Here is a 10,041-nt window from a genome sequence, read left to right on the forward strand (position 1 = left end):
CCTGTTCATGTCTACAGCCCACAATGATCCAAGAAAGTGAGTTGGAGTGTGTTTTTCATGCCCACATATGAGGGTGGCAGCGTTGGTGCTGGTGCAGATTGGAAAGTGTGGATCTGCATAGCGGATGTCTGTCTGTCTTGTTGTTGTAGATCAGAGCGTAGGTGTTCAGGCTTGCTGATCTGCGTGGGGATTTGACCTAAGAACAATCATCTGTGGCTTTGAAGAGGCATGAAGCCTGTAATTGCGACCAGATCTGAGCCAGTGTGCTGTGAGGAGGTGTGAGCAAAGAAACAGAGGACAAGGGTGTTTGGACAAGGGCATTTGGGCTGAAGGATGACATTATGCCAATCATGCACAATAACGATCACTATGAGCTTGTTAAAGATATTGGATCATAGGCGTTCTGTGATCTAATGCAGGATGTGATTCATGTTCAATTGAAATTGTGAGATGCGCTGGTGCAGAGTCTAGTGAAGTGTGGAGAGTGTTTCCACTGTCCTAGAAATCTTATGTTGACTGTGCTGCTGTAGAGTAGTAGAGTCCTTGAAGTTCTTGCTGGAGCCTGGGCGGAGGTGTATTCCAATAGCGATGCCGGTTCTCGCGCCCATCCTTTGACTAGGTGTATTGCAGTTGTTGTTTGATTGAGGCTGATTTGTGGCGGGACAAGCCAATTGAGGCCGATTTTCTGCTTGAGGAGGCTGATTGTGAAGGCCAAATCACTAATTAGAGGTTGTGCGAATCTTCGTGCCTGGTGCGACAGAGTGTGCTTGTTTCAATTTTGTGGGTTCTGTTTGTTATATTACCGAAGTTGTTCACTGGGCCGGAGAGACACCACCCCTGCGTGGATCGATTGGCAGACGTGGACCAACGGATCGTGGCAGACGAGGTCTTCCTGTAGTGGATCAGCGTGAGGGTTGCTGGTGGCACCTTCACGGGGGGAGGCCGAGTAAACGTGGTTGTAGTGGCAGTGTTCCTGTTCTCTTAGAACGATGATAACCTAAAGGCGTGCAGCCGTGGTGTGTCTGCTAGTCGAGAGAGAGATCCGATCAAGAGGCAGTAGATCGGTTGAGCCGGCGGTGCAGCATAGTCGAGCTGGCGGCATTGGTATCTATTGTCGATGGATGGCGAGTTATGATGCCGCTTGCAAGTCGTGGGACGCCACATGACCATCACCTGCAACTTTCCACATTGTTCTCTCAGAACCGACCTACTGGGATACTTCCACATGTTCAGTCCTACTTCACGATTGACCCATGATTGCCGATTTGAGAGCCTGTGACTGATTTTGTCAATTAAATCATCGACTATGGAATGAGCTGTGAATCAGTGATTTTGCTATCGATATTGTGGAAAATCGTTCAGGCGCAGATTATCAAGCCGAGATCTTGTGGCTGCAAGTGGTGCCTTCATGTAGAGGCTAAGTAAGCGTGGCAGCATGGCCGCAGTCCAATTCGTTGGAATAGTGCTCTTCGATAGAGTTGACCGGAGAAACAGATCTGCTAGCAGGGGCTGCTGAAGATTCTGTTTACTACTGTTGGAGGAGGCCGCACAGTGGTCTGCATCTTGGATATCCATCGATGCACGGAGGTGGAGTGACCACCGTGGCTAGCGGCCTGCTGTTTTCTGCATGCTGTTTGTTGCACGCTTTGGAGGATCTGAATCCGTGTTCTGCTTTTAGATCCAGAGGGTGCGCGGACTGCCGAGGAGGAGGCCGAGATCCCTTGCTTGAAGGCCGACGTTTCCAGTTGTCGAGTGTTGAATCCAGGATTGGGGAGGCGAAAGCTGCCACGACTCTGCCGTGGAGATCGCTGAGGAACGCTGCGCGTGGGCTCAAGCTCTACAAAGAATCGAAGTCGTTGAGTCTGAATCTATTTTCTGGAGGAGAAGGGCTCTATTTGTTTCTCCTTTTGAATCTGTCGGGCTTCATATTGAATCTGCGTGAGTGCTTGATCGGTGGATTGTTGCTGTTAATCACTAGGTTGCTGCTGCTGCGTGATTCGTGGATGTTGTTTGACGGATCAGGCTGAGTCTACTGGGAGGCCGAGCAGAGGAGACTGTTAAGGTAGATCAGTGGAAGAAGTCAGATCTGTTGTGGTTGGGAGCCGGCGGTGATGCCGAGCAGTCAGCAGATCTGGTAACGGTGGGTCAAAAGTTGCGATGGCGCTCCAGGTCGAACATCAAAGATCTGGTAATTGAGAGCTGGACGGTGTCAAAATCTGTATGCCTGGAAGGCCGTGAGCAGCCATGTTGGAGCTGCTCGATATATAGAGAAGTTTATGCTATTGTCGAAATGTATTTTTTTAATTCTCTGATGATGTTGCAATATATTGATTAACTGTCATGACAATGAAACTAGTTGTAATTTAAGTGACATTAGTATGACCAACTATTGTCACAATTCTGAGTGTGTGTTGGAACTGGTCATTCCAACACTAAGCAAATTTGCAGGGAATGGTGAACACATGATAGTGAAAACGACATCAATTGGAGCTACATCAGAGATTGGAGGATGATCGAGATCGTGTTGCAGATTGTTAGCGAGCATGAGGCAGTATGCTTGAAAACAGTGACTAGCCTTGATACTGTGAGTAGGGGAAGTGGCATTATGTTGCGATGCCAGGAGAATTGGATACTGAAATGCGATGGAGGATTGGACCGTGGAGTTTTGGATTACTGTTCTTGAAGGGAAAATTGTGTTCTCTTCCTGTGGCTGTGAGTGCCTATGTTCTGGTTTCTTTATCAGTGGACCCCTCACAGATGAAGTAAAGGAGCAGCGACAACGTTTATGGTGGACAACAAAGTAGATGTTTGTTTAAGTTAGTGTGGTTTGTGGAATAGACTCCCTAACATGTTATAAAGTCTAGTTGTTGTAATGGTCATTGTATGTACCCAGAAACTCCAAAATGTTGAATGAAATGTAAAAGGTATTTGAAAGTTCGTGGTGATCTTAAAACCACTTTGTAATGGATTGCCTTTGTGGCTAGTTGGTGGTGAGCCAGAAACCATCCATAGAGCCTTAGTGGCTACAAGATTTGCCAGGAGGTGGCACATTTAAGTTCCGGGTTTGCCCGGTGGTGGCAGATCGGACTTGCCCGGTGGTGGCATATTGCCTGAGTGGCTAACGTGTACACGGGAGCTTTGTGCTCGTAGGAGCAGGTGGACTGCAGTAACACCTGGCTCACGGTCTCAGATATTGGTGTGTCTGAGCACAAGAGGGTCGGCGCACTTTTCTATCTGACAGTTGCGTCGAAAGGCGCAATCAGCGCAACTGTTTGCGATTGTTATTTGGACATGAATATTTGGCTTAGAAAGGCACTGATCTCTCTTTGTTTTTGGAAGTTCTGCACATGCAATTCGCCCGATGGTGGTGGATTTGTAGGTACATATATGCAGTGATAATGGTCGATAGAATCATGTATGCAAAGGACATCCTACAGGACTAGCAGTTGCAGCGATTGGTACCCATACATTCCGGTGGATGGTTGCTCTTTTATATGGACGTCGACATATTCTTTGTTATGTTTGACCACAACCAGACTTTGTGAATCACTAGCATGACAAGTAGTCATTAAGGGGGGGAGTTAGAAATAATTAATTCTTACTTGTCTATGGTTGTAATTCTCCATTTGAGGAGTTTGTTCCTACATAATAGGAATTAGCTAGAATATAGTTTCTCCTAGTTTAGTGTGTGGTTGAGAGAATCTCTCAACCACGCTACTGTACGTCTAAGATAGAATTCCTATCTTGAGACTTTTGTTTGTATAAATATGTGTGTAATTTCCTTAATTCATATACAGAATTTGATTAGAAGTTTGCTGTGTTCTATTTTATCCTCCTTGCATCACTAAGAAATTCTATTTTAGAGTCGAATTTGAAAAGCCTGCGTATCAAGGCCTAACAAACCTGGTAAGAACCTAATGTGGCTGAACTCATTAAGTTTGACTCTGTGTTTGTTTCAGAAAACTCAAAGACAATGTTTGCAAAGGGTCGGGTAGCCTCTGGAGTGCATCTTAATTTAAGATGTAGACTGTAATTCATCTTTTGAAATCAATAAAAGAGAGAAGTTTTTCAAAATGTTCTGCATAAGTTTATGTTCTATTATACTATTTTAAATATTATGTGAGATGAGATGTTCATATGAGGTTAGCCGGAGGTTCACTAAGAGAGAGACGTTTTCTCGTGTTGGCGAGAGGTAGTTAAAAAACATTATTCGCTGAATATCGAGAGGTGGGTGTAAAAGTCCGTGTATTCATCAGAAAAGACATAAAAATTACTCAGCAAACTTCATTTTCTCCTTCAGAAGAAGCCCGTGCTTCAAATTTGATTGATCCCAAATCGACCATTAAACCTATGTACGGATGACAACTCAGAAAACAAATGATGGGGCTGAATGAACGAGAAAGTCAAGGAAACGGGGACTGAGATCAATGAACGCCATTGGGTATCGAGGACGTGTATTTATCGAGAGAAGTGAAGTTTCTGTTATTTATCAATGTCTGATTTTTACTTTGTACAGCAATTGAAGTGATGAACGTGTCATGCCAACTCTTTTGTTAACGCCTAAACTGTCATGCGATTTTCGAATCTCTTTATCAACGAACGCCAGTCATTTTTAATTGGTTTAAGAAGTGAAAAATATACACTGCCAATTCTGGATGCCCATTTCTCTTGAGGATTGCAGAAATACTTCTGCTTTGACATGAATGAAAGGTACTCTGCTCGAGAATCTTACCCAAACAACCGATAATTAAGGTCTGAATTACGTGACAAGTGCTCCGTCCAAAGACAGCAACTTTGCTATTTCTTCCAAGTCGCATGGTTGTGGTATAATCGTTAAATTAAGTAAGAAAATTTGGTCCCCACAAGCCATCTTCTTCTGGTTCAATCCAGAGAAAAACTATATATGATTGAAAGATACTCCAGACATAATTTCTTAGTTGGAAAAAGGATGGCTGCTCCTCCGGCCCATAATTCCGATAATTAATGTTTGAATTCCGTGACAAGGGCTCCGTTCAAAGACGGCAGGGTTGCTGTTTCGCCGGTATAAAGAATTATATTACATTTGTTGCGTAACGCTGGGACTCCGAAGTCAAGCCATCTTTCACTACTTCTCATAACCCAAAAGAATTAAGCATAAGAAAGATTACCTAGCAGTCAAAGGTAAACATAAATTATAGTCTTTCTTCAATAGCCAAATCAATTATCAACATAAGTAAACATTTCCACGGCACGTTCATCTGTGCATGATGTGGTGGTTGGGGCGGTTGGCTTTCGCACCCCAACCACGTTTAAATCCTGTGCGATGCGCGTTGTTGCTGCAGCATTTCGATGTTCACGTATGTGTTTGATGATGACGTAATGTGATGGATGATGATGTATTTTGCTCGCTTCGATGATATTGTATGATGAATCTGCTCGCTTCGACGATATAAGATGTATTATGATTCTTCAACGGGGATTCTCTCCCCCACTGAAAAAAAGAGTATCGAATTTCCAATCTATATTCCATGAATCTGGGCTTTCAAACCCGCTGATTTCTTTTGGGATCTTGATGTGTATCTTTATAATTTTGTTTTGAAATTTCAAAGATAAGCATACCATTATATATATATATATATATATATATATATATATATATATATATATATATATATATATATATATATATCATTTGATTTATGGTTATTGTTATTAGGGAGACAACCATTCATTCTAATAAATAATTATTACTATTATTTAAATTAATTAAAACAATTTTAAATAATGTTATATAATTTAAAAAAATTATTATAATATTTTTTATATTTATTCAATGTAATATTTTATTACATTTATTTAAGCCAAAGTGTATTATTAAATAAGTTGGTAAAATTATATATTAATTTGTTTTTTTAAATTAAAAATTGTTTTATGAATTTTTTAAAATTAAATTTATGTTGTTTAAAATTATTATTTAAATTAATTAAAACAATTTTAAATAATGTTTTATAATTAAAAAAATATATATATTATAATATTTCTTTATATTTATTCAATGTAATATTTTATTATATTTATGTAAGCTAAAGTGTATTATTAAATAAGTTGGGGGCTTTGGATTGATGGTGAATAGGTGAACTGTTAAGGCACTCTTTGCGATAGGTCATTGGTTCAAATCCCTGTGAGTGCTTACCTACCAAAAAAAAATTCAAATCCCTGTCCATTAAAAATATTATTAAATAAGTTGGTAAAATTATATATAAATTTGTTTTTCTTTAATTAAAAATTGTTTTATGAATTTTTTAAAATTAAATTTATGTGGTTTAAAATCAAATTTTGAAAACTAAAAATTATTTATTAAAAAAAGAAGTTAAATTGTTGATTTCTTTTTTTCTAAATTTATTCATTTTTCCATAATTAATATTTTCTTAAAAAAATAGTTTCCATTACTTACTTTCCATGCTTTTATTAACCATAAAACTAGCTCATTTAAAAAACAAAAGAAACAATGTTGCATATTACACTAATTTTTCCTTACTAATTTTTATTATTATTGAATAGACGTTCAATTATTTTCCTCACTAAACCATACTTATATTATATATTTTCACAAATCAATTTTAAATCATCATTCAATATAAAAAATAAAAATTAGCTCATTACTACTATAAAAAGAAAAAAAATAGGAATCTTTTGCACTTACACTTAAGTCTTTGTGTAACTAAATTTTTTATTTAATATACTATACATTGTAATTTTTTATATTAAATATTTTATTACACATGAATTCATTGTCACACAAACATATCAATTTGATTTTTCTAATATAGGAATTCTACCATAAATTATTTATTTTTCCCTGAGGATGTGTATAAATTTAAAATTAAATAAATAATTTGTGACAATAATTAACTTTATATATATATATATATATATATATACATATATACATATATGATATTGTAATTTCTCTTTCTTATTTAGTCTTATAAACTAAAGATTGAATAAAATGTGCACAATCATATTTATTGGGGCTAATGTTTTATCCAAAATTATCTATACAACTATTGATGTTTAGTGTCAATGTTATCAAATTTATTAATTACTTATGTTACATCCCTTCCCTTCATCGTATTTAAATATGTTTCATTATTAAATTTATAAATTTATTAAAACATTCAATAGTTGCTATCAATTGGTGTTTTATTATTAAATTATAAAACACAAATTTATAAATTTGTTTGAACATTCAATAATCAAATTAACTTATTTTTCAATATTTATGTATATCTCTATATAAGTATCTATCTACCATGGTATTTAGTCTATCCGTCTATGTTTTGAACACTCAATGTTAGTAGCCTTTCGACCTTAGTATCTACCATGTTATTTACTCTATTTAAATTTTTATTGTAGTTAGAGTTAGAGTTATATATATAAAAAGCATTTATTATAAATGGAAAATAAAAAATGATTGAGAAATAGAAGTATGATGTTAGGGTGTAATGTGAATCAAGAGTTCTATTAATTGAATTTTGTACTTGGCTCAATAATTCTTCCTGATATGAACTAAATTATAAAAAAATTAATTAATTTTTATTAGCAAAGAATATTTTGAAAATAAAAGAATTAATATAAAATTAGTAAAAATTAAATTTATCATAATAAATATTTTTTTATATAAAAAATATATTTATAAAAAAAAATTAATAAAATTTTAATATTGTATTTATTAAATAAATATTTTGAAAATTTTGAAGGTAATTTCTTTTAATATCTTCACAATAATTTTGTTAATAAATATTTCGTTTAAATAATATTCATATTTTTAAAAAATATGGTTGGATTCAAAACATATTATATGTCTATTTCACTTCAAGACTCCTCTAATCCCTTTTTATATGAGTTTATGCATATAATTAAATTTTTAAGAGGTGGGTTTTCTTAGAATTTCTACACCGGTCAAAAGCAATTTTAGTGATTGGAATGCCCTTTCACATTCAAGAGTCCATTCAAATGTAACTTTCTTTTCTATAGAGAGGTGATCTAGAATGCTATTTTTGAAAATCCATGCTAATGGCGTTAAATACCTAACTTTAGTTGAATTTTTAGGTTTTTTCCAGTCGTTGAAAAGCTCTAATTTTTATTGGATCCACTACTATTATTTTCTCTAATATGATATGCTCCACAAAACCAATTTGATCCCGATAGAAAGAACACTTATTCAGTTTGGTATAAAAGTGATGTTCTCTCAACACTTGCAATACTATCCACAAATGTTGTCATTATTCCTCTTTATGATCTAGAGTAAATAAGGATGGAATATAAGAATGCTATAAAATCCTTTTCCAAAAATTCCCATAAAAATATTATTCATGAAACACGTGAATACAAATAGTGCATTAGATCAACCAAAAGGAAGCACCCAAAACTCTTAGATGTCATACCTAGTTCTAAAAGTTGTGCTCATGATATCCTCTTTCGTATCCTATCTTGATGGCATCCTAATATAAATTTAATCATGGAGGATACATTTTCCCTTCTTAGTTGATCAAATAAATCACCCATGCATGGTAAAGGATACTTGCTCTTAATTGTTGACTTCTTTGTTTGTATGAATTGAAGGCATAACAAATTAATGTTCCATCTTTCTCTTACAAATACTACTAGGGCACCCTAAGAGGACATCCTCGGGCATATATATCCATTTTTCTTTGTTTTTTTCAAGCTACATCTATAACACCTATAGTTCAAGTATGCTCATTCTATAAGGTGTTTTGGATACTAGGGAGGCTCCCGACATTAAGTCAATTCAAAAATCAATATCTCTTTTAATTGGTAGCCCTAGTCTATCACCAAAAGGCTCTTCATACTCCAATACAACATATACTCCTCAATATTGGGCATCTTATCCTTGGTCTCTTATTCCATATGGATAACATAAATCTAACATCCCTGAATGAAAGATTTCTTAATGTCCATGGTTGACATTTCCCTTCATTGTATAAGTCTTAGGATCCCATGTACCTTCCTTCATTGCCCCTCTTCATTGAGATAGAAAAAGGTTTTGTCGTAGTAGTCCAATATAGCATGATGTCTATCTAACCAATCCATGTCTATGTGGTGGTCATACAACCCAAATGGAATAATGCTCAAATCTCTCTTGTATCTACACCATTACTGTTGATCAAGCATTTCTAGACTAACTCATTAATTCTTCATTTTTCTCTTGTAACTAGTTGAACTAAGCCCTTTCGTATTTAAATTTTTCCAAACTAAATATTTCAATAAGGTTGGGATTAATATAAAGATGGACAACCTTGGAATCAATTAATGTTACATTAAAATTATATGATATGTACATCATTTTTTCAATTATCCAAAGATGCATATATTCTAGGCATCCTTTTCCCCACGTCCTCCACTATATCATCTTCTTGTATGTGGTACATAACTTCTGCTTCAGCATATTTATGAATGCACTCCTTGAACATGTTATCTACCTCACATAACCATCATTTAATAGTTGGGCATCTTGGCATTTTTCCCAACATTCCTACTTTATTTGTTAGATAGTTGTGGGTTTTTTTGGTTATTTTATTAAGGGATAGTTTCTAGAGAAGAGGGATTGTATCCCTTATTCCTTTGCTCTAATTTAGGATTCTTCTTCTAATTCTAGGCCCTTTTTTATTTCTAAGGTAATTTTCCTTCCTTTTTGCATCTTATAGGGTCTTACATTCATCAAACTTAATCTTATCACTATAATATCAATGAAACATACTTAAGAACCTATGGATTTTGAATATCTCTCATATTTGAAAAAGTCAACGTATTTCAATAGTTCAAAAAACTTCCTCTCATATTCCTCCATTCTCATAATACCTTGCTTGAGTTTAAAGAATTCTTACTTCTTTGTGTCATAGCAATGCTCAAATAAGGACATCTTCTAAACATAGATCTTTAATTCTTACTGGATTAATTGTTCATCGTCCATGTTCTACACCTAACTGAGGTGTTCCCACCATATAACACATATTTCATTAAATTTGGAATTAAATAATG

Source organism: Pinus tabuliformis, chromosome 7 (genome assembly GCF_031772625.1).
Source record: "Pinus tabuliformis cultivar Carrire ecotype Pingquan chromosome 7, CPIR1, whole genome shotgun sequence".
NCBI classification, from domain to species: Eukaryota; Viridiplantae; Streptophyta; class Pinopsida; order Pinales; family Pinaceae; genus Pinus; species Pinus tabuliformis.